The following is a 23,510-nucleotide window of genomic DNA, read 5'->3' on the forward strand; positions in this document are numbered from 1 at the left end:
TGAGGGTTTGGTCCCAAATCTCTCTCTCAATTATTTAATTTAATTATTTTGATTATTATTTTCCTTGAAGTTACTAACGTGTGTATTTTGTTATTAGAAAGGGTATGAGGCATCAAAGTAAGTACTTTATTGATTTATTGATATTATGATGTAGATATCATGTTTACATTGTTATTATGATATTCCTAGTATCATGTCTAGGGTATTTTTAATATTGAATATGATTGTTATGATGTTTCCTATGTTCTTCCTAATATTAATTCATGTTAGTATCATGTTAGGGTTAAATATTTGATTTTTATTGCTTAGTGACATGCTAGGGTTTGTTATTAATCTTGTTAGTATCATGCCTAGGATCTTGCTATTTTTATTATGCTTTAATATTAACATGAACATGATTATGACTATGATTGTTATAATTTATGATGATTGCGAATATTATTGTTATTATTATTTTGATGATATTATTTTTATTCATGATGTTGATTATTTTTATTATGTTGCTTGATATTTATTTTTATTGCTTGATTGCCTTTGATGTATGCTTAAAGGGAATTGGTACTTGTAATCACGCTTAATAAGATAATTAATAATCTTGTTTAGGGTTAATGTGATTATAATTCAAGTGATCGCCAATAATAGATTTATTTGTGCATTAATATTCAACCAACATAGATTAAACAGGTTTAGGGTTAATTCTATTGATTGCATGTTAATTAAAAAGCGCACATGAATACGATCAGAATAAAGTAGAGGCCTATTATTAGGGCAGGTTCAATCTCTTTTAGGTTGGATTTGTACCGTCATCCCCGAACCCTTATTTGGTTCATGACCTTATGGAGTTGACGATCTCTTGGATCGTTAAGGGGTGTAACCTTCATCCTATGAACGGTTTACAAGTTCCTTAAAAACTTGTTGGCGACTCTTTTGCTCTATCTTCTTCCCTTTTGGACGCCACCTTACTTTAGTGTATGATCACAGTGGGGTTCAAGCTAGTGGGATTTAAAGGCTTGAAATTATTCCCTACAGTTTTTGGCGACTCCGCTGGGGAGGATTTCTATTTTAATTCTTGAATTTGTTTCGGCAATGATTTAGAATGAGTGGATGAGACTCGAAAAGTTCTAAGTATTTCATGTGCGTTATTTTGATTAACATTATTGTCATATGCATAAAAAAGATCTCATTGGAAAGACCATCCGTAATGAGTTAAAAACATAGGATTTTACACGTAGGAAATTTGAGGAATGTCTTTCACAATTAGGACTGAAATAACACCGCGCGAAACTGGAAAATTTTATCGAGCACAGAAAGCTGCTGAGGCATGTGGGAAGTAGCGTCAGGGGATAGAGCTTGGCGCCAGTATTTTAGTTGTAGCGCCAGACGCCAGTATTGGCGCCAGGCGCTACAGTTAAAAGCTGGTGCCAGTCTTTGTTCGGTGGCGCCAATTTCCCCCAATACCGAGCCAGAAATATGCGTTCTAATTTCGACCGTTTTTTCGTATTGTTTGCTCGATCCTACTTCCTGATTGAATTTTTTCTCACTTTTCTGAAACCCATATGTGTTCTACATATGGACATAACCCTCTGGGAATTCATGCTCCATCTACCCGATTGAACGCTCCGTGCAACAAAGGGTACATCCGAGATTGTTGAATTCACCAAACCATGGAAGCGAGTTTTTTCTAAAACTCGCAGTGTCCCATCCACTCGCGCCAACCCTTCACGGTTAGGCTTCCGCGCGGTGCATCCGGACAATTAACCATGGACCCTCTTTGACTAAACCATATCCCGAACTTTAGAGAACTAGAGCCATGGTTAGGTTGCGAACGCATTGCATCATATTGTGCCTACTTGACTAATTGTGCATATATATTCTACGTTTCTCTTAACCGTTTGTTGATTTGTGTTGAGAATAAATAAATTAATGGCTTAAAGAACTTTGCCTAATTAATTAATTAATTATTTAATTTGAGTCAATAAAATCTAATTTTTCAATCGGAATTGACCTAGTACGACTTTAGGCATACCCCAGTTGACTAATAACACCGAAAACAGTCCCAGACCGAAGCTCCACTATTGGCGCCAAGGTTTGAGCTGTAGCGCCACACTACGGAGTGTAGCGCCTGACGACAGCAATGTTGTCTGGCGCCAAGCTCCACAGTGTGACGCCAGTCCTGTCGCTTGGCCGACAGTTCGGATTATTGGTCGAGTCATCACCTAGTGTCTAATTAACCCGTTTGCTAATTAATTCGGTTAATTTTCGCTGTCGATAACACCTTGTCGAGTTATTAATCGAGTCTAAGTCACATAGTCTAGCCACATGGTCATGACACGAGTCTTAACATATCACCTACACTCACTAGTCTTATCACACACTTTGAGTACACATCACCACGACCACGTCGTAGGTCCATGCATGAGTCGGTCTTTCCGTCATTTGAGTTGGGGTACATTCTACTCCTAATCCTTCATATCCCTTCATCTACATCACTTTTCTTCACATTATATTCCAATTTTTCTTCACCTCCTCCATCCATTGCATGTTGAATAAAGTTTGAGTCAAATAATTAACAATGAATATCCCCAAATTCCTTTTCCACAGTACTTGGTCGAGGAGAGAAGGGCGATTAATCAAGGACAACCTCTTTATTCAGGTTTCGCTTTTTGATAAACCGATTCGTCAAAAGAAGAAGGCTAAGAAGATAATGGAAACTCAAGAAGAAGTCAATGATCTTAAGAACCAACTGGCCACTGTGACTGAGACACTGAAGCATCTCGCCCTTAAGATCGATGATCCCGTGAAGCAACACCAGATGAACCTCATGCAAGAGAGTCTAAGAAAGCTATCTAGCGACTATAAATTTCAGGGCATGAGTTCACAAGGGGTCTCGCTTGACAAGGAACTCCTTCCGCATAAGTTCAACGCCAACGACATCCCTAAATTCAGAGCAACTGATAACCCATACTTTCATTTAAGAGCATTCGAAACTATCATGAGCATTAAGGGTATCGATAAGAAAGTCTTCCCCTCTTTGTTCCCACTATCTCTAGAAACCGTTTGTCAACAATGGTTCTTTTCCCTCGAGAAAGAAAAAACCTCTTCTTGGGAGTCGATAACAAACGCTTTCATAGATAGATATAAGTGCAACATCCAAGACGAAACAGACCACAGACAACTTGAGATGTTAAAACAAAAGGAAAACGAAGGGTTCACTTCTTTCTTCAATAAATGGAGGGAAACTTCCGCTAATATGGTCAAGGCTCCTACCGAAAAAGAATCTGTGAGGATGTTTATCAAGAATCTCCAAGGGAAGTATTCGAAGCACTTAAAGTTCCAACACAATTTAGATACTTTCAAAGCTGTCTATAATATAGGCATTGACATTGAAGATGACCTTCTGAAAGACAATGGTGCGAGAGGAAATAAGAACGACCATCCTTCTTATTCTTCCTCTCCCATTAATGAAGTACATGCCACGAACGCCTCTAAACCACGAATCCAGAGATCAAAAAGAGTGTTCACTCCACTTGGTATGAGTTATGAAACGGCTTTCGAGAAGCTACATCACAAAGGACTAGTCATGCCCATAGGGCCCATCAAAGATCCAGTTCCAAAAGTTAGGCCACCTAAGTGGGACCCTAATAAGCACTGCAAATATCATCAAGGAAAGGGTCACGACACTGAAGAGTGTTGGAAACTCAAAGAAGCTATTCAAGATCTGATCGATAACAATGAAACTTCCGAGATTCTAGCCATCGAAGATGACCAAGCATCCTTTGATCCATCACTTCTTATCACACCTGTAGGAGAGCCTATGATCGAGACAGCTTATATGACCTCTCTCGATGAAGTGGCCATAATTGAGGAGGATGAAAGTCTTTTCTTATATAATACCAAGGAAGACTCGTCAAGTCTAAAAGAGGAAATTCGAAAACTGCAAGATGTCATTGCCATGCTCTTGAATGTGGTAGAAGGATTAGCAAATCGGGTGATAGCCATTGAACAAAATTCTCGCCAAGGGTTTAATGAAGAACTCAATGCTCCTAAGCCACAAGCAAAACGGACCATTGAAGAATACACACCAATAAGAATGACTTACAATGAAGCTTTCGACTACCTTCACGATCAAGGTCTTATCCACCCCATTGGTCCCAGTCAAGACCCTCCACCTGAAAAACGGTTTCCCAATTGGGATCCAAATTCTTATTGTCGATACCATAGAAGTCGTGGTCACACCACCGAAGTATGTCTCGCCCTCAAAGATCGTGTTCAAGATCTCATTGATTCAAATCTCCTTCATGTTCCTCCGCGCGACAAGAAGGCGAAGATTAGTAACAATAGTATCAGTGGCTGTAAAGGGAAGAAGAACGACTATCCTTCTTCTTCCGAAAACACCTACTCTAGTAATAGTGTTGGTACTTTCGACCTTAGTGAGATCCTAGCCATGGGTAATCGAAAGCAACCAAAAAAGGGAATTTACCCCTATTGGAATTAGCTACGATGATGCTTTCGATCGACTCCATGCCAAGGGAATCATTACTCCCATTGGACCTATTAAAGATCCCCCACTCAAGAAAAGATTGCCTAGTTGGAATCCAAACGAACACTGCAAGTACCACCAAGGTAAGGGTCATGCTACTGATAGCTGTTGGAAGCTAAAGGAGGCTATCTAACATTTGATTGATAACAACAAGCTTCCCATACCTCCAGTTAACAAGAAGAGCGAGTGATGATAAAGGAAACAACACAAGACAAGAGGCGAGCTTCAACGACAAGATTTTGTGACCTCTTTTTTCTATTTCTTTTTTATCTACCCTTTCCTCAATAAGTCTAGCATAGACACCTTTTTTATTCTCTTTAGATTTATTTTGTAGGATCATTATATATTTTCTTTTAATAAAAATGAGCATTTATTTCCTTATATATAATCATCACATTGCATTAAAAAAAAAAAATCCATGTCGAATTAAGCACGAGGTATACCAATGATTTGAGGCACCCCTTGTAGCCACATCATATCTCATTTCACCCTTCAATTATACATCCTTTCTTCATAAACCACTTTGAGCCTCGTCTAACGATAGACTTTTATTCTTCAACCTACATCTACTAACCTTGGGATGGGATGGTGTGCAACCTTTGCAATTCTAAAGAAAGCTTGAGTAATTCAAAAAATTAAAATAGCAAAAATAAGCAAAAGCAAATAAATGAACAAAAGTGTACAAAAGGGCAAGTGCTCCAATGTCTTTGATATGAAAATATCTTCGATAAGAACACGTCTCAGATTGCGTCTCTTATCGAGTGCTCGGTACCATGCCTGAGAAACATGAATGCCAAGAGAGTGATAGACCGCATGATATCGGGATTGCCCACACTTATAAAAATAAAATAGATGCTAGAGCAAAAGATAAAAGAGAGCTAAAAAAGAGTAGAAACTCAAGCATAAAAATATAAAGATTCGAAAGCGAGGTTGCACACCTTGGGGGCTTATCTAGGGTCTTGAGCCTTTATCCCTTTTTTCTATAACCTTTAGCCTAACCACGTTACAACCCTTAAAAAGACCTTTTTGAGGTATACACACTTGTGCGAGGTTCGGCTAGAGCTACGTTCGGCCTGATTCCTAACGGATACGTAGGCAACCTCACATCGAGGTGCGGCCGTAATAAACATGCATTCATATTCACATTCACACACTTGCACCATGATCATATCAAGGAATCTCTAATGCTCATCCCTTTTCACTTAGAGCTAGACTTGGGGGCTTGGTCCTTACATCATTAGCTTACCTAGCCTAAGAGTCACCATTATTTGGCTCTTCTAACAATATGTTTTTCCACACACTTAGCTCTTGTGGCCTAGCTTTAGTGTCACTATCACACACTGCACAGATACATGACCAAATATACTTCCCTTTAGGAACCCTTTGTCATGAAATCTTAACACAACGTTGAAGCATACCTTATCATATCAACATCACCCATAATTGTCATTGCATCACGAAGTATGAAGTGCTTAGCTTCCGTGCCTAAGATACCCAAATACTTTCATCATGGAGTCAACAGTTGAGATAGCCTAGGATGAATTAATCCTTGGACCTTGAGAGATAGTATCAAATTTGACTATGCTCATTCAACATGCATCTTCAACACTTCGATTCTTTTTTCGCGTCTTTATTTTTCGGGAGAAAGTCGGTACCCTCCATAAAAATGACGGAAATTTTTTCTTTTTGCATTTTCGAGTCGCACGATCACATTACAATGCACACACAAGTCATGTACACATTGAGTCATGTCGTGTCACATCACCTTGATTTGAGTCTAACACATGTGTCAAACAGTTTGAGTCGAGTCAACCTCGAGTCAGTCAATCAGCGAGTCAAGTTTATACCTTGAGTCGTGTCAAGTCGATGAGTCAAGCTATATTAAGCCTTAGGTCAACCCTAAGATAATTAAAGAAATTTCCAAAGTTCTATAGTCAAAATAAATACAGGTGTAGCAGAACAGGGAAGACCCTATCACAGCGTTCGGCGACAGAATCAATTCTTGGCGCCAGAAATATCTCAGCAACGACAGAGCTCGAAGCCTCTCAGAAAGGTGATTTCGACTTTATACAACAATTTTGGGTTCCTTGGTGCGCCAGTTAACCCCATTAAGCAATTTGACATGATTAAGTAGTCAGTTTGATTACAATCACAATAAGTGGTCGACCTGATGAAAGATCGTCTCACTTAGCTTGAAGCGCCTAAGAATTGGCTCATCACGGAAACACCGGCATACTGGTTTTAGCGAAAGCAAAGTTCAGGCGAGCTTTAGAGATCGACAAACGTTGGTTTTCGGAAATTTTTCTTCAGAACATTATCTCAACAAACATTCAAGCACCGAAGCTCTTTTGTTCAGAGACGCGTGAACATTTCCATCTAAAGCTCTTTTGCTCCAGAGACGCGTGGGCATATCAACCGAGCTCTTTTGTTCAGAGACGCGTGGACATTTCCTTTTCAAGCTCTTTTGCTCCAGAGACGCGTGAACATTTCCATCAAGCTCTTTTGCTCCAGAGACGCGTGGACATATCATCAAAGATTTCCTATTTTCAAGCTCTTTTGCTCAGAGACGCGTGGGCATCCTATTATTAAACTCTTTGTTCAGAGACGCGTGAACATATCAAAAAGAAGCTCTTTGTTCAGAGACGAGTGAACATCGAAACAGCAAGGTGGCGTTCCCTAGATTGTGGAGAGTTGTCATAAACAACTGAGGATTGTTTCAAGAGAAGCAATCTTCGATAGTATTCCCTTGGACGTGGAATGTTATCAATGCGGATGAGGATTGTTTCGAGAGAAATAATCTTCGATAGTATTCCCTTGGATGTGGAATATTATCATAGCGGAGGAAGGTCGTTTCAGACGAAGCAATTTTCCAAATTGGAAGCAGTTACGGGCGTGGCGGTTTTCAAGCGGGATGACATTCTCTAGCTTGCAGAAGGTCATCAAAACAACAGCAGAGCGGCAACAAATCGGTTACTTTCAGAGACGTGTGCTCGACGGTGCAAGATACGCGTTTCTTGACTCTTTTATCTGTTTAACTAATGCTAGTTTTGCAGGTATCAGCGTTACAAGATTGATTTAGGATCGCAGAACGTTCTGAATCATTCTCCGTCCCTATCGCTACTTTGACTTTTGTTTTCGAAACTTGCGTTTCTCCAAACTCAGTCAAAGTGGGGGCTTCTGTAGACACCTATTTGTGTCTACCCAAAACTAAACCCGGTGATGAGTACCTTTCACGTCGAATCATAATCGAATGAAACGAAGTGTGGAAAGGTCTAGTGTAGCGGAAAGTTTTATTTCTTTTCTTTTCTCCCTGTTTTGGAAAACTTTATTTTAAGAAAACAGTCAATCCAGTTTGGTTGGTCCATAATATGGGTCCAATAATAGTGTAGTTGGATGGGGCTTGCAAAGACCTTTCCAACGATATATTATAAGCCAAATTCCGATGAATATTGAGGAAGTTATGGCCAATTTACTAAACTGGGCCCGGTTTGAGCTTTATGTACGGCCCAATGATCTAGGGGAGGGCCTAATATGATTTATCATTCCTAATGCAATTAGGAATGATTTTAGTCTTCTAGAATCTTCTAGAAGGTTCTTTTCATTCCTAATTCAATTAGCATTGATAAGTTGACTTTGTTGACTTTTCAGAGTTTTAATCAACATCAAATAGCATTTTCGAAGAAATTATATTATTTTATCCTCCAGTACGGGAAATTTATCAGATTTTCGAAAACGCGTTGAAATCAAGTTTGGCGTCCAACCCCAGGCCTTGGCGCCTGGAACCAGGCTTGGCGCCAGGCGTTAGCCATTGGCGTCTGGCGCTAGCCATTGGTGCCTGGTGTCAGCTAGCCAGGGTTGGCGCCAGCTCTGTTTCCTGAGCGTCAGACTCTGTTTTGTTAAATTATCTTTTTTGGCTGATTTTCTCTATAAATATCGTATCAAAAATTTCGTTTTCATTTATCATCTACATCTATCATTTCACCAATTCTCTTCATTCACAAGTTTTAATTAGCATTCTTTAAAACATTCATCTTTCTTTCTTACTTTGTTTTCATACAAAATTCCGCATTCACAAGATCTAGAAACACCTAGCCATATTCGAAGTTGCCTTCGCCCTAGACGTGAAAGGTTTAATTTCTAAGGGTTTGGTCCCAAATCTCTCTTTCAATTATTTAATTTAATTATTTTGATTATTATTTTCCTTGAAGTTACTAACGTGTGTATTTTGTTATTAGAAAGGGTACGAGGCATCAAAGTAAGTACTTTATTGATTTATTGATATTATGATGTAGATATCATGTTTACAGTGTTATTATGATATTCCTAGTATCATGTCTAGGGTATTTTTAATATTGAATATGATTGTTATGATGTTTCCTATGTTCTTCCTAATATTAATTCATGTTAGTATCATGTTAGGGTTAAAGATTTGATTTTTATTGCTTAGTGACATGCTAGGGTTTGTTATTAATCTTGTTAGTATCATGCCTAGGATCTTGCTATTTTTATTATGCTTTAATATTAACATGAACATGATTATGACTATGATTGTTCTAATTTATGATGATTGCGAATATTATTGTTATTATTATTTTGATGATATTATTTTTATTCATGATGCTGATTATTTTTATTATGTTGCTTGATATTTATTTTTATTGCTTGATTGCCTTTGATGTATGCTTAAAGGGAATTGGTACTTGTAATCACGCTTAATAAGATAATTAATAATCTTTTTTAGGGTTAATGTGATTATAATTCAAGTGATCGCCAATAATAGATTTATTTGTGCATTAATATTCAACCAACATAGATTAAACAGGTTTAGGGTTAATTCTATTGATTGCATGTTAATTAAAAAGCGCACATGAATACGATCAGAATAAAGTAGAGGCCTATTATTAGGGCAGGTTCAATCTCTTTTAGGTTGGATTTGTACCGTCATCCCCGAACCCTTATTTGGTTCATGACCTTATGGAGTTGACGATCTCTTGGATCGTTAAGGGGTGTAACCTTCATCCTATGAACGGTTTACAAGTTCCTTAAAAACTTGTTGGCGACTCTTTTGCTCTATCTTCTTCCCTTTTGGACGCCACCGTACTTTAGTGTATGATCACAGTGGGGTTCAAGCTAGTGGGATTTAAAGGCTTGAAATTATTCCCTACAATGACCGAGGGTTTTTATTCTCACATAGTAATTAGTACGGACCTAAAATCGATTAAAATTTGGAAAAATCACAAAACTGACCTGGAACTGCGCACCGTGTCACGGCATGTTCTGTCGCGCCACGGTGAACAGTGCTGTGACACGGGGCTTTCTACCTTCTGACGGTAGATTGCACCGTGTCACGACAGTCAGCATCGTGACACGGTGCCCAGGAAAAATGTCCTGTCAGTCTTTTTCGGTTTTTGTGCGATGCTGTGTCCAGTTTAGTGTCATGTCTAGCTATACGGTCAAAACACGCGTCCATAACCTCACCTAATCACTCACATATCGTGTTCACACACTTTTTCCCTTAGTCGTGCACTACTTTTTGACCGTATTTTAGGATAGTCTTGTTTTTGTGTCGTTTCTTTTTTCGGAGTAAGTCGGATGATATCCTCCCATTTTTTTAAAAAAAAATAATAGATTTTTTTTTAATAAAAATATAAAAAAAAATCTTTTTTCTTTTTTTAAATCCGGATGGGTTAAGGTTAAGTTTGGTCATTAAAGGTGTGTTTGTTTCGGTGTCACAACACTTGGTCAAGAAGCAGGGGTAGATTGTTACGGTTCGAGTCAATACCTCAACAACCTCTTATACCAAAAAGGCGTACAAGGAAACCACCTCAATCATCTCCACAAAATCCATCGCCAGTCTACTTTCAACCAATGGCTACTAAGGAAGACATCGAGAACCTCAACAAGACAATTGAAAAGTTGTCTAACATGATGCAGACACTCACCACTAGAGTCAGCACGGTAGAACAAGACAGTCAAAACAATGTCACTACCGCTGCAATAGACAAGATTAAGGAACAGATGAGCAAGATTTCAGAAGAATTCACTTATGTGGAACAGCCTGTCACCTCTTCGTCCATAAGGGACAAGCTTCCTGAGAAATTTTCCACTGCTGACATTCCCAAATTCAAGCCTACTGATAATCCGCTTTTCCATTTGAAGGCTTTTTCTGCAACTATGGCTCTTAAGGGAGTAGATGTGACACTCTTCCCTACGGTGTTCCCTCTTTCCTTGGAGCATGCCTGTCAACAGTGGTTCTATTCTTTGGAATCTAAACATGTCGCGACCTGGGAGGATGTTGCTGAAAGCTTTATGAATCGTTACAAGTGTAACATTCAGGCCAAGACTTCTGAACGCGAACTCTCCATTCTCAAACAGAAAGGGAATGAAGGCTTCACCACTTAAACAGGTGGAGGGAAACAGTTGCGCTCTTGGTGGATCCCCCCAAGGAAAAGGAGATGGTTCGCTTGTTCATCGCCAATCTGACTCATAAGTACAAGAAACACTTGAAGTTTTTGCCTCTGAGTACCTTTGAAGCTGTATACGATATTGGAATCAATATCAAGGACGAACTAATGAAGACTGCTGGTAGCAACAATAATAACAACACTTGGAAAAACAAGAAGAACGACACTCCTTCTTCTTCGTCTTCTAAGCCCAATAATGCTACCAAAAATATCAATATCAATGATGTGCTGGCCCTTAATGCTCCTCCTCAAAGATTCCAAAGGCAAAGGAGGGTTTACACGCCTTTGGGAATGACTTATGATGTTGCTTATGACCGTTTGCATGGTCAAGGACTGATTATGCCAATTAGACCATTTCCAGAACCTCGACCAGAGAATAGGACCGCTAACTATGACCCCAATGCCTATTGCAAGTTTCATCAAGGCAAGGGTCATAATACTGAGAAGTGTTGGAGGTTGAAGGATGCAATCCAAGACCTAATTGATGCTAATCAACTTCCTATCCCTCCAGGGGGCAAGAAGCCTAACATTCAAACAGGTCCTCTTTCTGATGCTTTGGCTATCATGGGAGACGAAGTCTCCTTTGATCCGTCAATACTCATTCAACCTGTGAATGAACCTCTGCCGGAAGTTGTGTTTATCTTGAGTTTTGAAGAAGTGAATGGAATTTGGGATAGTGACGATGAAGACGTCTATCTCAAGGATATGGCCTGTTCATATCTTGGCACAAGTGAAGATGTTTGGGGACTTTGAGGTTAAGGTTCTCACCAGAAGTGGACGGTTGCAACAACCTAATCCACCTCCACCTCCACCACAATCACATCTGATAGTTGATCCCATCGACCCTGTGAACAGCGATGTGGTCAAACAATTGCAAAAGACCAAGGTGGAGATGAATGTATGGAAGCTCTTGGCCACCTCCCACGAGCATCGAAAGGCTGTGATGAATGCTCTGATGAAGATAGGAGTTGATGATGACATGACTCCTCAAGGACTGGTCAACTTTCTCACTACTGAATTGCCAAGTACTAGCAATCTGATTTCGTTTTCTGACAAGGATATGCCCCCGGAAGGGGACCAACATAATAAGGCCTTACACCTCACTGTGGTGTGTAGGCAGATGAATGTTCCTATGAGCCTGGTTGATAATGGCTCTGCAATCAATGTGTGCCCACTCCGTACTGCAAAGAAGTTGGGCATAAAGAATGAAAAACTGACTCCCTCCACTCAAGGGATTCGCGCTTCACTACAAGAAAATAACCTTTTCGTAGTGATTATTTTAACCTTTAGTATCGATTGTAATTGCAACAAAAAGCTTTCCCAATGAATAGTCATTCGATACAATATCCCCCGTTGCCTTAGCCTTTAGTAGTGGTTTTCAATATCGTTGGGTTGGCCTCAATAATCGATATGAAAAACTACATCCAATCATGGTGATTATTCACTACGTGAAAAAATGAATTTGGCACCGGTTCAAACCCGGCCTAAGGCACCGGTTTGAACCGGTTCCAATGTGAGGGGTGCCAAAAAGGGGTTTAAAAAGGCACCGGTTCAAACCGGTGCCAAAAATCAAAATTGGCACCGGTTAACCGGTGCCAAAAAAGCCCACAGATAATTATTTTTCACTTAAAAATCAAATTGACTAAAATAAATAAGAATAACAACATATTAATGGAATATCATTAAATATAACCGAAAATTTACAGTATATAATCAAGAAAAAAATTACAATATACGAATTATAAAATTAAACAATTACCACATATAAATAAATAAAAAAGAACTACAATATAACCAAAAAAAAAAATATTACAACATCACAATAAAAAAAATCCCCAAACATCACAATTCTTGATTCTTGATTCTTCGATTATGTGCAATATTTTGGGCTTGCAAAGCAAATAGTATACCTGCGCCAATTAGTTCATCCAAAAAAATCAATTAAAATGTATTAGCTGCAAAATTTAGTTAAAAACCCAGAAAATTAAAAAAAATCGAAAAAAATTAAAATCGAAAAAATTAAAACCAAGAAAATCGAAAAAAATTAAAATCGAAAAATAGTTGAAAATCCAGAAAATGAAGAAAAAATTAAATTAAAACCCAGAAAATCGAAAAAAATTAAATCGAAATAAATTAAAACCCAGAAAATTAAAAAAAATAAAAAAAAAATTAAAATTGAAAATTAGTTTAAAACCCAGAAAATTAAAAAAAAACGAAAAAATTAAAATCGAAAATTTAAAACCCAGAAAATCGAATAAATGAAAATTGAAAAATAGTTGAAAATCCAGAAAATGAAGAAAAAATTAAATTAAAACCCAGAAAATAAAAAAAAATTAAAATCGAAAAAATTTATAACCCAGAAAATTAAAAAAAAATCAAAAAAAATTAAAATCGAAAATTAGTTTAAAACCCAGAAAATTAAAAAAAAAAACCGAAAAAATTAAAATCGAAAATTTAAAACCCAGAAAATCGAAAAAATGAAAATCGAAAATGAGTTGAAAATCTAGAAAATGAAGAAAAAATTAAATCAAAGCCCAGAAAATCGAAAAAAAATTAAAACCCAGAAAATTAAAAAAAAATCAAAAAAAATTAAAATCGAAAATTAGTTAAAAACCCAGAAAATTAAAAAAAAAAACGAAAAAATACCCAGAAATCGAAAAACAAATAATAATCAAAAAATGAATCAAAATCGAAAAACATTAATAATACCCATAAATGAAATCGAAAAACAAATACCCAAAAATGAAATCGAAAAACAAATACCAAGAATTCGAAGAAAAATATATCAAAATCGAAAAAAAAAACCTTTTAAATTCAAATAAGGAGATGAGGGAGGAGGAAACCAAGGAGAAGGAGATGAGGGAAGATAAATAGAAGGAGGAGAAGGAGATCGAGAAAGAGGAGGAGAAGGAGATCGAGAAAGAGGAGGAGAGGAGAGAGAAAGAGGAAGAGAGGAGGAGAGAGAAAGAGAAACGGCTGAGAGGAGGGGAGTGGAGTGAATATGTTAGGGTTGGGGGGTTTTTAATGGGCCGGTTTTTTTTTTATTTAATATTTAATGGCTCCGGTTCAAAAGGCACCGGTTCAAACCGGTGGCCTTTATGTTTTTGGCACCGGTTTGAAGTGAACCGGTGCCTTTTACTCTGGTTTAGCTTCCCACCAATTTTGTAGGCCATTTTGGCACCGGTTTGGACTGAACCGGTGCCAATTAGGGGGTGCCATTTTGATATTTTCTACTAGTGATTGTAGCGATTATAATCGCTATAAATGTTTAATTCATTTTCTTCAAAAAAAAAAAAACATGCGTATGATCTTTACAAGATTCGAACATGCAACCTCAAACTCTTATATTAAATGTTTCACCAATAAGCTATGACATATTTTATGTATTCTTTGTCAAACAATATTTATATATCTAGTGTGGAAAGACTTTTCGTATCGATTTTTAGGATTTAGTGGCGATTGTAAATGATACGATTTCTCAAAATTATATAAATGTGTAAAAATAGTGTGGATATGTATTATTATGTTTTCCGTGTCGATTTTATATGGGAAAACCATGGCGATTATAAAATGATACAACTTCCTTAATTATTTCACAAACATACTTGCATATTGTAGCGAATGTACAATCGCTACGAAATAATCGCTACGAAAATACATTTTTCTTGTAGTGCTTATGATAATACTCGCCGTCAAGCCGTGGGTACTATCATACTGAACATAACTACTGGGGCCATTGAACGTCGTACTAAGTTCCAGGTGGTAGACATTAAGGTCTCTTTCAATCTGTTGTTTGGACGCCCTTGGCTTCATGAGCTAAAGGCGATTCCATCATCGCTGCACCAAATAGTGAAAGCCATAGTTGGAGGGATTCCAATTACCATTGATGCCTCTTCTATGCACATTCAAGTCATCGACACTCCTATCGTTTATGTGGAGCACGACGAAGAAGACTAAGATCTTTGGGGGTTTTCACTCGATGATTTTCTCGTGATTGAAGAGGAGGAAAAGTGTCATCTCGACTTCGATCCCTATTCAAACACCAATATCAATGCCATCCTGAAGAAGCAAGGTCATTTCCCTAGAATGACCCTTGGGCTCAAAAAGAAAATGGCTGAATCTTGGGGCCATCCTGGTGCACTCAAGAAGGACACTTTTGGCTTGGGATTCAAGCCAACAAAATAAGGGTGAAACAAGCTCTATCGAAGATGAAGGCTCGCAATAACGCTCGAATCATGAATAAGGAAATGGCCATGGATCCATATCCATTAACACTCAATGGCCAGTATATCAAGGAAGGGGAAGATTTTTCGTGCTATGAATTCCCTGAGCCATTCGTCCATGATGGGATCCGTGAAACAGGATTCGAGATGTTCCTCGATTGTGACTTTGTTGATGAAGACGAAGAGCTCTTCACAACCGAGAAGTTAGCTAGCCCGAGTTCTGATGATCTAGGCATCAACTTGCTTTTTGGAAGGGAAAAGAATGAGTCTAAGCCCGTCTGCAATGATAACTCCGAACTCGTTCAAGCTGTCATAGCAAACAAGGATTTTGACCCCTCCGAGTTAATCGTCCAAGCTGACAACATTTCAAGGGGATGGCGCAAGACATTGAGGATCACTACGCCAAGTGGAGAGAAGTTGGAAATAACCGCTGGTGAAGGTCCTATGTTTGATGAGTCTGAGTCGTCTGGGTCCGAGTCCGAGTCTGAGTCTAAGTTTGTAGGCGAGTCCTTAGAGTCTGAGGCCGACCCTCTTTCTGCTATAGAGTTCAATCCTGAGTCTCTTGTTGAGTCCTCTCTTTCTAGTCCAAATAATTCCGGTGAGGTTGCAGCCGACCTTGCCCCTCTTGATGTATTAGCCAATGAATTCAATAAAATGAGTACCTTTGCTTACGATGCGTGTCATTCCCCTAGCCCTGATCAATATTGCTTTGCTAATGATAAAAATGACAAAGAAATAATAAAAGCAATGGAAGAACACGAAAATAAAACAGCAGTTATTGAAGATACAGAAACAGTTAACATTTCCAATGATACGACTGTTAAAAAAGTAAAAATTGGATTAACACTAAGTCAAGATAAACGCAAAGAGCTACTTAACTTGCTTAGTGAATTTGTTGATGTATTTGCTTGGTCATACCAAGATATGCCAGGAATTGACAAGGATATAGCTCAGCATACGATACCACTCATTCCAGGTATGAAGCCTGTCAAACAAAAGTTGCGCCGTATGAAACCGGATGTGGCTCTCAAAATCAAAGAAGAAATCAGAAAGCATTTGGCCGCAGGTTTCATCAAAGTATCCAAGTATCCAGAATGGATAGCAAATGTGGTTCCGGTTCCAAAGAAGGATGGAAGGGTCAGAATGTATGTTGATTACAGGGACCTCAATAAAGCAAGCCAAAAAGATGGGTTCCCTCTACCTCACATTGACATTCTGGTCGATAACACAGCAAACCATGCACTCCTATCATTCATGGACGGTCACGCCGGATATAATCAAGTATTGATGGCCGAAGAAGATATGGAGAAAACCACATTCATCACGCAATGGGGTACATATTTCTATACGGTAATGCCATTCGGGTTGAAAAACGCGGGTGCCACCTATCAAAGAGCAGCTACAGCATTGTTACATGACATGATGCACAAAGAGGTGGAGGTCTATGTCGATGATATGATCGTTAAGTCTAAAGATCGCCCATGACATATTATTGCACTTCGCAAGTTCTTTGAGAGACTCCGCAAGTACAACATGAGATTAAATCCAGCAAAATGTGCATTCGGAGTCACGTCAGGCAAATTACTTGGATATGTGATCAGTTATCGAGGGATTGAAATAGATCCTACAAAAGTAAAAGCGATCATGGCCATGCCACCGCCCAAGAATGAGAAGGAGATTCGAGGTTTCATTAGAAGATTGCAATATATAAGTAGGTTCATATCAAAGCTCACAGCGATATGTGAACCTATATTCAAGAAGCTCAAGAAAAATGTCCCAGTCACATGGGATGACGATTTCCAAACAGCTTTCGATAAAATCAAAGAATACCTAGCAAACCCACCCGTGCTAGCGCCAGCAATACCTGACTTTCCTCTTCGACTCTATCTTACGGTCACAAGAGAAACGATGGGGGCAATGCTAGCACAAGAGATTGAAAGCAAGGAGAATGCAATCTACTACTTGAGTAAGAAGCTTCAAGGATATGAGACACAATACACACCACTTGAAAAATTGTGTCTCGCACTTGTGTGGGCCGCACAGAAACTAAGACATTACATGCTCACTCATACAGTGCATGTCGTGTCCAAGATGGATCCTCTCAAATACTCGTTCGAAAAAGCGACACTTAATGGCAGATTATCAAGGTGGATAGTCAATCTTGCTCAGTTTGACTTGAGATTTGTACCACAAAAAGCCATCAAAGGTTCTGCGGTTTCTGATTTCTTAGCAGACTTTCCATTAGAAGAAGTTGAGAAAGAAGAAGATGAGTACGATTTCCCTGACGAAGATTTACTCATGACCGAAGATGATAGTTGGACGCTCTATTTTGATGGAGCTTCAAACCAAAAAGGATGTGGTGTAGGAGTCTTGCTTGTATCACCCAATGAAGAGCACATCCCAATTTCCATGAAGCTCGACTTCGATGTCACCAACAATGCCGCAGAATATGAAGCATGTATCTTGGGGTTAGAAACAGTTGTCGCCTTGGGAATTAAGAAGCTCAGAATCTACGGTGATTCTTCACTAATCATTAACCAGATCTCCAAGAGATGGAAAGTGAGAAGTGAAAGTCTCGCTACGTATCAAGCTCATTTAGAAACTCTCACGGAGCAACTAGATGAAGTGGAATATACGTATCTGCCGAGAGAAGAAAACCAATTCGCCGACGCACTAGCTAAGTTAGCATCAATGGTGTGAATTCCAACTGATACAATCAGAATGCCACTGACCATAGAAAGAAGATATGAACCGGCTTATGTGCACACACTCGATGATGAACAAGAACCACAAGAAGAAGATGAAGAGCCATGGTATACAGATATCCTTAATTATGTGACAAGAGGAGAATACCCTCCTAATACTGATAAAAGGGCACGCCGTGCTTTGAGGCTCCTGGCCTCACAGTATGTGCTCATCAGGGGAGAACTCCACAAGAGAACTGCAATGGGGAGAAATCTCTTATGCATAGCCAAGAAAGAAGCACATAAAACCATGGAAAACCTTCATGCCGGTATATGTGGAACGCACATGAATGCAAAGATGTTAGTCCAAAAGATTCAACGGCAAGGTTATTATTGGACTACTATGGAGAGAGATTGTCACGAATACGTCAAGAAATGTATGAAGTGTCAAGTCTACGCAAATTTACAGCATGTTCCACCTTCGCTTCTCTACACATATACTTCTCCATGGACTTTCTCCACTTGGGGCATCGACATCATTGGAAAAATAACACCACCATGACAAGGGGGGCATGAATTCATCCTCGTAACAATCGACTATTTCACCAAATGGGTCGAAGCTGCCTCATATGCTAAGCTGACGGCGAAACACGTAGCTCAATTCATTGAGAAAAATATCATATGCCGCTATGGGGTACCACATGAGATGATCAGTGATAATAGAACACATTTCCAAGCCGAATGCGCGGAATTATTACAGAAATATCATATCAAGCATCACAGATCATCACCTTACAGACCACAAACAAATGGTGCGGTCGAATCGGCCAACAAAAATGTGAAAACTATCATCGAAAAGATGACAGAAAATTACAAAGATTGGCCAAGTAAGCTACATTTCGCCCTTTGGGGATATCGAACCTCTGTTCGTACATCAACGGGGGCTACTCCTTTCACTCTGGTCTACGGAGTTGAAGCTGTACGACCAATAGAACTCGAAATCCCTTCTCTTCGAATCGCATTGGAAAGCCAACTAGATGAAGTCGACTCGATTAGAGCAAGATATGATGAACTAGTCTTACTTGATGAAAAACGCTTGGCAGCTTTGCATCATGTCCAAACCTACCAACAGCGTATGGCGCGACATTTTAATAAAAAATTCAAGACTAGGAACATCAAAGAGGGTGACCTGGTGCTTAAGGCACTTCGTAAAAATGTGTTAGATCCAAGAGGAAAATTCAGACCGAATTGGTCAGGCCCGTACATTGTTAAGGCCATCTTATCTGGCGGAGCGGCACAATTGGTAGACATGGACGGTAACGGTTTCCACAATTTAACCAACTTGGATCAACTCAAGAAATTTTATGCCTAGTCACATGGGTTCATGACCCAATAGAGCTACGTTTGGCCTGATTCCTTTTTTAAGGATACGTAGGCAACCCCTCAAGGGGGCCCAGCCACTTTAAAAAATAAAAATCCTCCCTCCGTCGATCAAGTATACGCGTCAGTTCAGCATTGCGTCACGACAAAAAAAAAAAAAAGGATTTCTGCCGCGACACGGTACATTCCACCGTGTCACGGTACACTCCACCGTGGCGCGGTGGACCTGAGCGCAAAAAAAAATTAAAAAAAAAAAAGGAAATTGCCGTGACGCGGGAATCTGCAACGTGTCACGGGATTTTTCACCGTGACACGGTGGAATTTTAGGTTTTCCGATTTTTTTTTAGTGACGCATTCTTTGCGATTTCATTATTTGTTCGAGGTTTATATTTTCATTCTTCCATTGCGTCCGACTCCTTAACTCGGATAACTAAATAATAAAAAAAAAAGTCATTGTAATTTTTTATTTAAGGCTGAAATAAATATGCTATTATTGAAATAAATGCGACTACAATTATTGGCATCATACGCCTTATTTTAAATAAAAAATTATAAATCATAAAAGTAAAGCAATATTGATCTAATCCCTCTTCACTTTAGGAACCTCCTTCTCTTTGTCAACTAGGTCGGCCTTCACCATTAATGTGTCTTTTGTAGCCCGAACCGTCACACCCCTAGTCGAACTTTCACCCCTTTCACCTTTCTTAAAATTCTTCGGTTGTTTTTCTCTATAGACCATCTTCTCTTTACCCTTCCCTTCCACATAACTCTTCCTTTTCGGCATTATAGGAGTCTTAAACTCAATCCCTTGTGTTCTTGGACCTAGACGATCTTTAGGAGGTGATTTCTTGTTTCCAAGACGACTCTTCACATCAGACTTGCGTGATCCGAATCGTTCCCTCCTACTTCTAGGGTTCAACCATGCCTTGTATGCATTAGATAAAGGAGGAGGAGCTTGGTCACTTGCAGAAACGGTCCACAAAGGTCTTCCAATCAAGTAAGTCTCGTACTTGTGAACGTTACTTTCATGCAACGATACTTCACGAGGACTATCGTTATGGCGTGGAACTACTTGTTCAAGTCCATACTGTCGCATCAGTCGAGAAGGACAATAAAAAGTCAGTTTTGAGATACTAGGAACACGGCAATATGGAGTATCATTCGTGCCAACCATCCTAGTAAGCCTCCACCAAGGCACCACCCAACGAATGGAAAATTCCCTCTTTGCAAAGAAATTTTTCCAGTCTTCATACGACATGTTCACAGAGTAATTCTTTTTCCTGCGAACTAGGTCGTTAGGGCTATATTTTTCAACATCGTCGAGGGCTTCAAATAATTCTAAACGCTCCATCAACCAAATCTGCGCCAAAAAAAAACAAAAAAATTAAAAAAATCAGTCGTTAAAAAAAAAAGTGCAGATTCCCGTGACACGGCAGACTACACCGTGTCACGGCAGACACCCACCGTTACACGGTGTCTGTTTTGTGTCACGAGAGCTACTCGAAGCGTATTTTTACCTGCAACAGTACCAGAGAGCCCTTCCGGATGGCTTTCCGGCCAGCTTTTGCTTCGTCAAGGCCACGAAACGTTTCTCCAAGGCACGTAGGCATAGAAGATCTCCCAGATTCGACATGTTCAAGAACAGACGCTAGACAAGCATGTCCTACCCTACCGTTTGCAAATAAAAGCTTGCTAAACATGCAAAAAATATATGCCCTTCTACGATATACATGATAAGACTCAGAGATAGGGCGATTAAAATATAAATTTGCAAGTTTTTCTTAGCCTACCTCATTACCACATACTATTCTATTTAAATCTGGATCTGTTAGATTCAGATGGTGTTCAAAATCTTGGTAATAATATTCACGCAGGGTAAGCATGGCAATAAGATTTCTAGCAGGAAATCCAAAAATTGCACCGAATTCCTCCGGCAGGGGACAGATTTCATCGTAATCGAATTTAAAACAATGTGTTTCTGGACTCCAATAATCTAATGCTGCCCTAAGAAAATCATGTTCAATAGCTACATGTCGCGGGGCTAGTAAACCCCTGACATGAAATAATTCTAACTCTCTTTTGTCAGCATTGGTCAAAGAATAAGACCAGTCACGCAATGTATTATCGAAATTCTGAGACATGATTATTGAAATATCCGGATGTTTTCTTTTTCATCTTTTCCCGTATCTATCCGGATTTTTTTAGTATTTTATCTTCACCGTTTATTTTTCAGTTTTCTGAGAGTTTTATTCCTAATAAAATTCTCAACTTTTTTATTTTTATTTTTATTTTTATTATCTTTATCATCTCATTTTATTTTATTTATTTATTCATCACTTTAATATTTTATTTTTTTATCATTTTATTTACTTATTTATTCTATTTATTTTTACTTGTCTTTTTATTTCTTTTTCTTTTGGAGAAGGTCGATACCCTCCACTTGCTCCACTTACGTTTTTTTTGTCGCGTCATTAATAAATACATGATCACACACAATGAGTCTCAAGCACACACTAACACACACTAATAAATACATAAACTGTGAATAATGTACAAAATGAGTCATAATAAATAAACAGCGTCAAGTGTCATCATAGTATGTACAAATAAAAACCCTCGGTCAAAAGTCTCTAGAACCAGAATCAGTATCATCTCCACCCTGTGAATATGGGAACGGTGAGCCAAAGAGTCCCGCCATCATCCGAGTACGGGGAGTAGTGTCCTTACTAGTCCCTGTGACTCCAGCAGTAGTCAAACTCAAGGCAGGACCCGTCCAACCGGCAAACGGTGTAGACTGACTCAAAGACACGGGAATCGTCGGTGAAGGCATCGTCCCATACATCGGAACTGAGAACAAGCCCGACACCGGTGGAGGAATCCTAGACAATGGAGCTGAAAATAAACCAGGATCCACGGGAGTCAAAACAGGCCCAAGCTCAGGCTGTGAAGGCTGTGAAAACAACTGCCGCTGCCCCTGACATTGACCCGGAAAGCGCTGGGAAGACTGAGGCTGCTGCCACTGAGCCTCCTGAAACGGCTGAGTAATCTGAGGCTCTCGCTGAGACTGAGAATGCCGATGAATTCCAGGAAATCGTCTACCACGACCAAGCTCCTCCTCGTCCGAGCCTCTATGCCTCGAGCGCGAGCGGGACCTCCGTTGCTCCTGAAGATACAAAATCAAAAGGCGTCAACAAATGCAAAATAAAAACAAATGGTAGAAATGGAAAAAATGAGGCTACCTCAAGAACATCGCTAGAACTGCTCCGACAACTCGCACCACGTCGAAGCTTGATGATGCAGTACTTCAGGGCGTCAACCAGCTTCATGAATCCCATCATCTCCGAGCGGTTAGGATGAGGATAAAACAAAGAAAAATCAGTAACAAGCGGTGATAAAGGGATGAATAATGCATCAAAAAAAAACTTACCGGCTCAAAGACCTCGGGCAGAGACTCTTGCGCCTATCTGTAACCCTCTGGCGCGTCAGCAATATGGTCCTCGGTAATACCAATCGGCCCCAGGTAGCGGACAGACTGAGGCGGATCCTCCCCACAGGGCAAACAGTCGTCTGAAAATATGATCGAATAATCAAGTTATTCGACTATTTAAACAGAGACTAGTAACAAAAATCCTCAAAAGAAATCATACCTCAGGAAGACGGGGTGGAGGAGCCAGAGAGGGAAGCAAGTCCTGTGCATAATCACCCTCCATGTGCACAAGCTCCTGCCAAGGAAAAGTGTAGCGCTCTCCCCTGTTTATCAACTCCCTAATCAAGCGCGAGTCCAGCATCGACTCTGGTGGAGATGAGGGCACCACAAAGCGATCGCCGCTATGCCGACGAACGACACGCTCCCCCAAATACCAGACAAAGCGTCCGGTACCAACCAAAATGGTGCGGTGCGCTGAAAGACGCAAGGCCTCAGGAAGATCAGTCATCCCGGCCCAAGGACGATACTGGACATCAATGACAACCTGAAAACCATAAAAAGTTGGCATGAAACACCGGAAACAACGTCAGAAGGAAAATAACAGGCAACAAAACTAATTCTTACGCCAACAGAAGAGGTGCCTCGGCGTAGCAGCCCACGCAGCGCAGGAACAGACTCCACCCGTGACTCTCCTCGATCACGCCAGCTGGCCCCGACAGGGAAATCATGAACCGCTCCACGACGCCGTCGAGGAGCCAAGCCTGGGAAGTACTCGTAGAACCATAGCTGCAA

This window comes from Chenopodium album, chromosome 7 (genome assembly GCF_948465745.1).
Source record: "Chenopodium album chromosome 7, dcCheAlbu1.1, whole genome shotgun sequence".
Lineage (NCBI taxonomy): Eukaryota > Viridiplantae > Streptophyta > Magnoliopsida > Caryophyllales > Amaranthaceae > Chenopodium > Chenopodium album.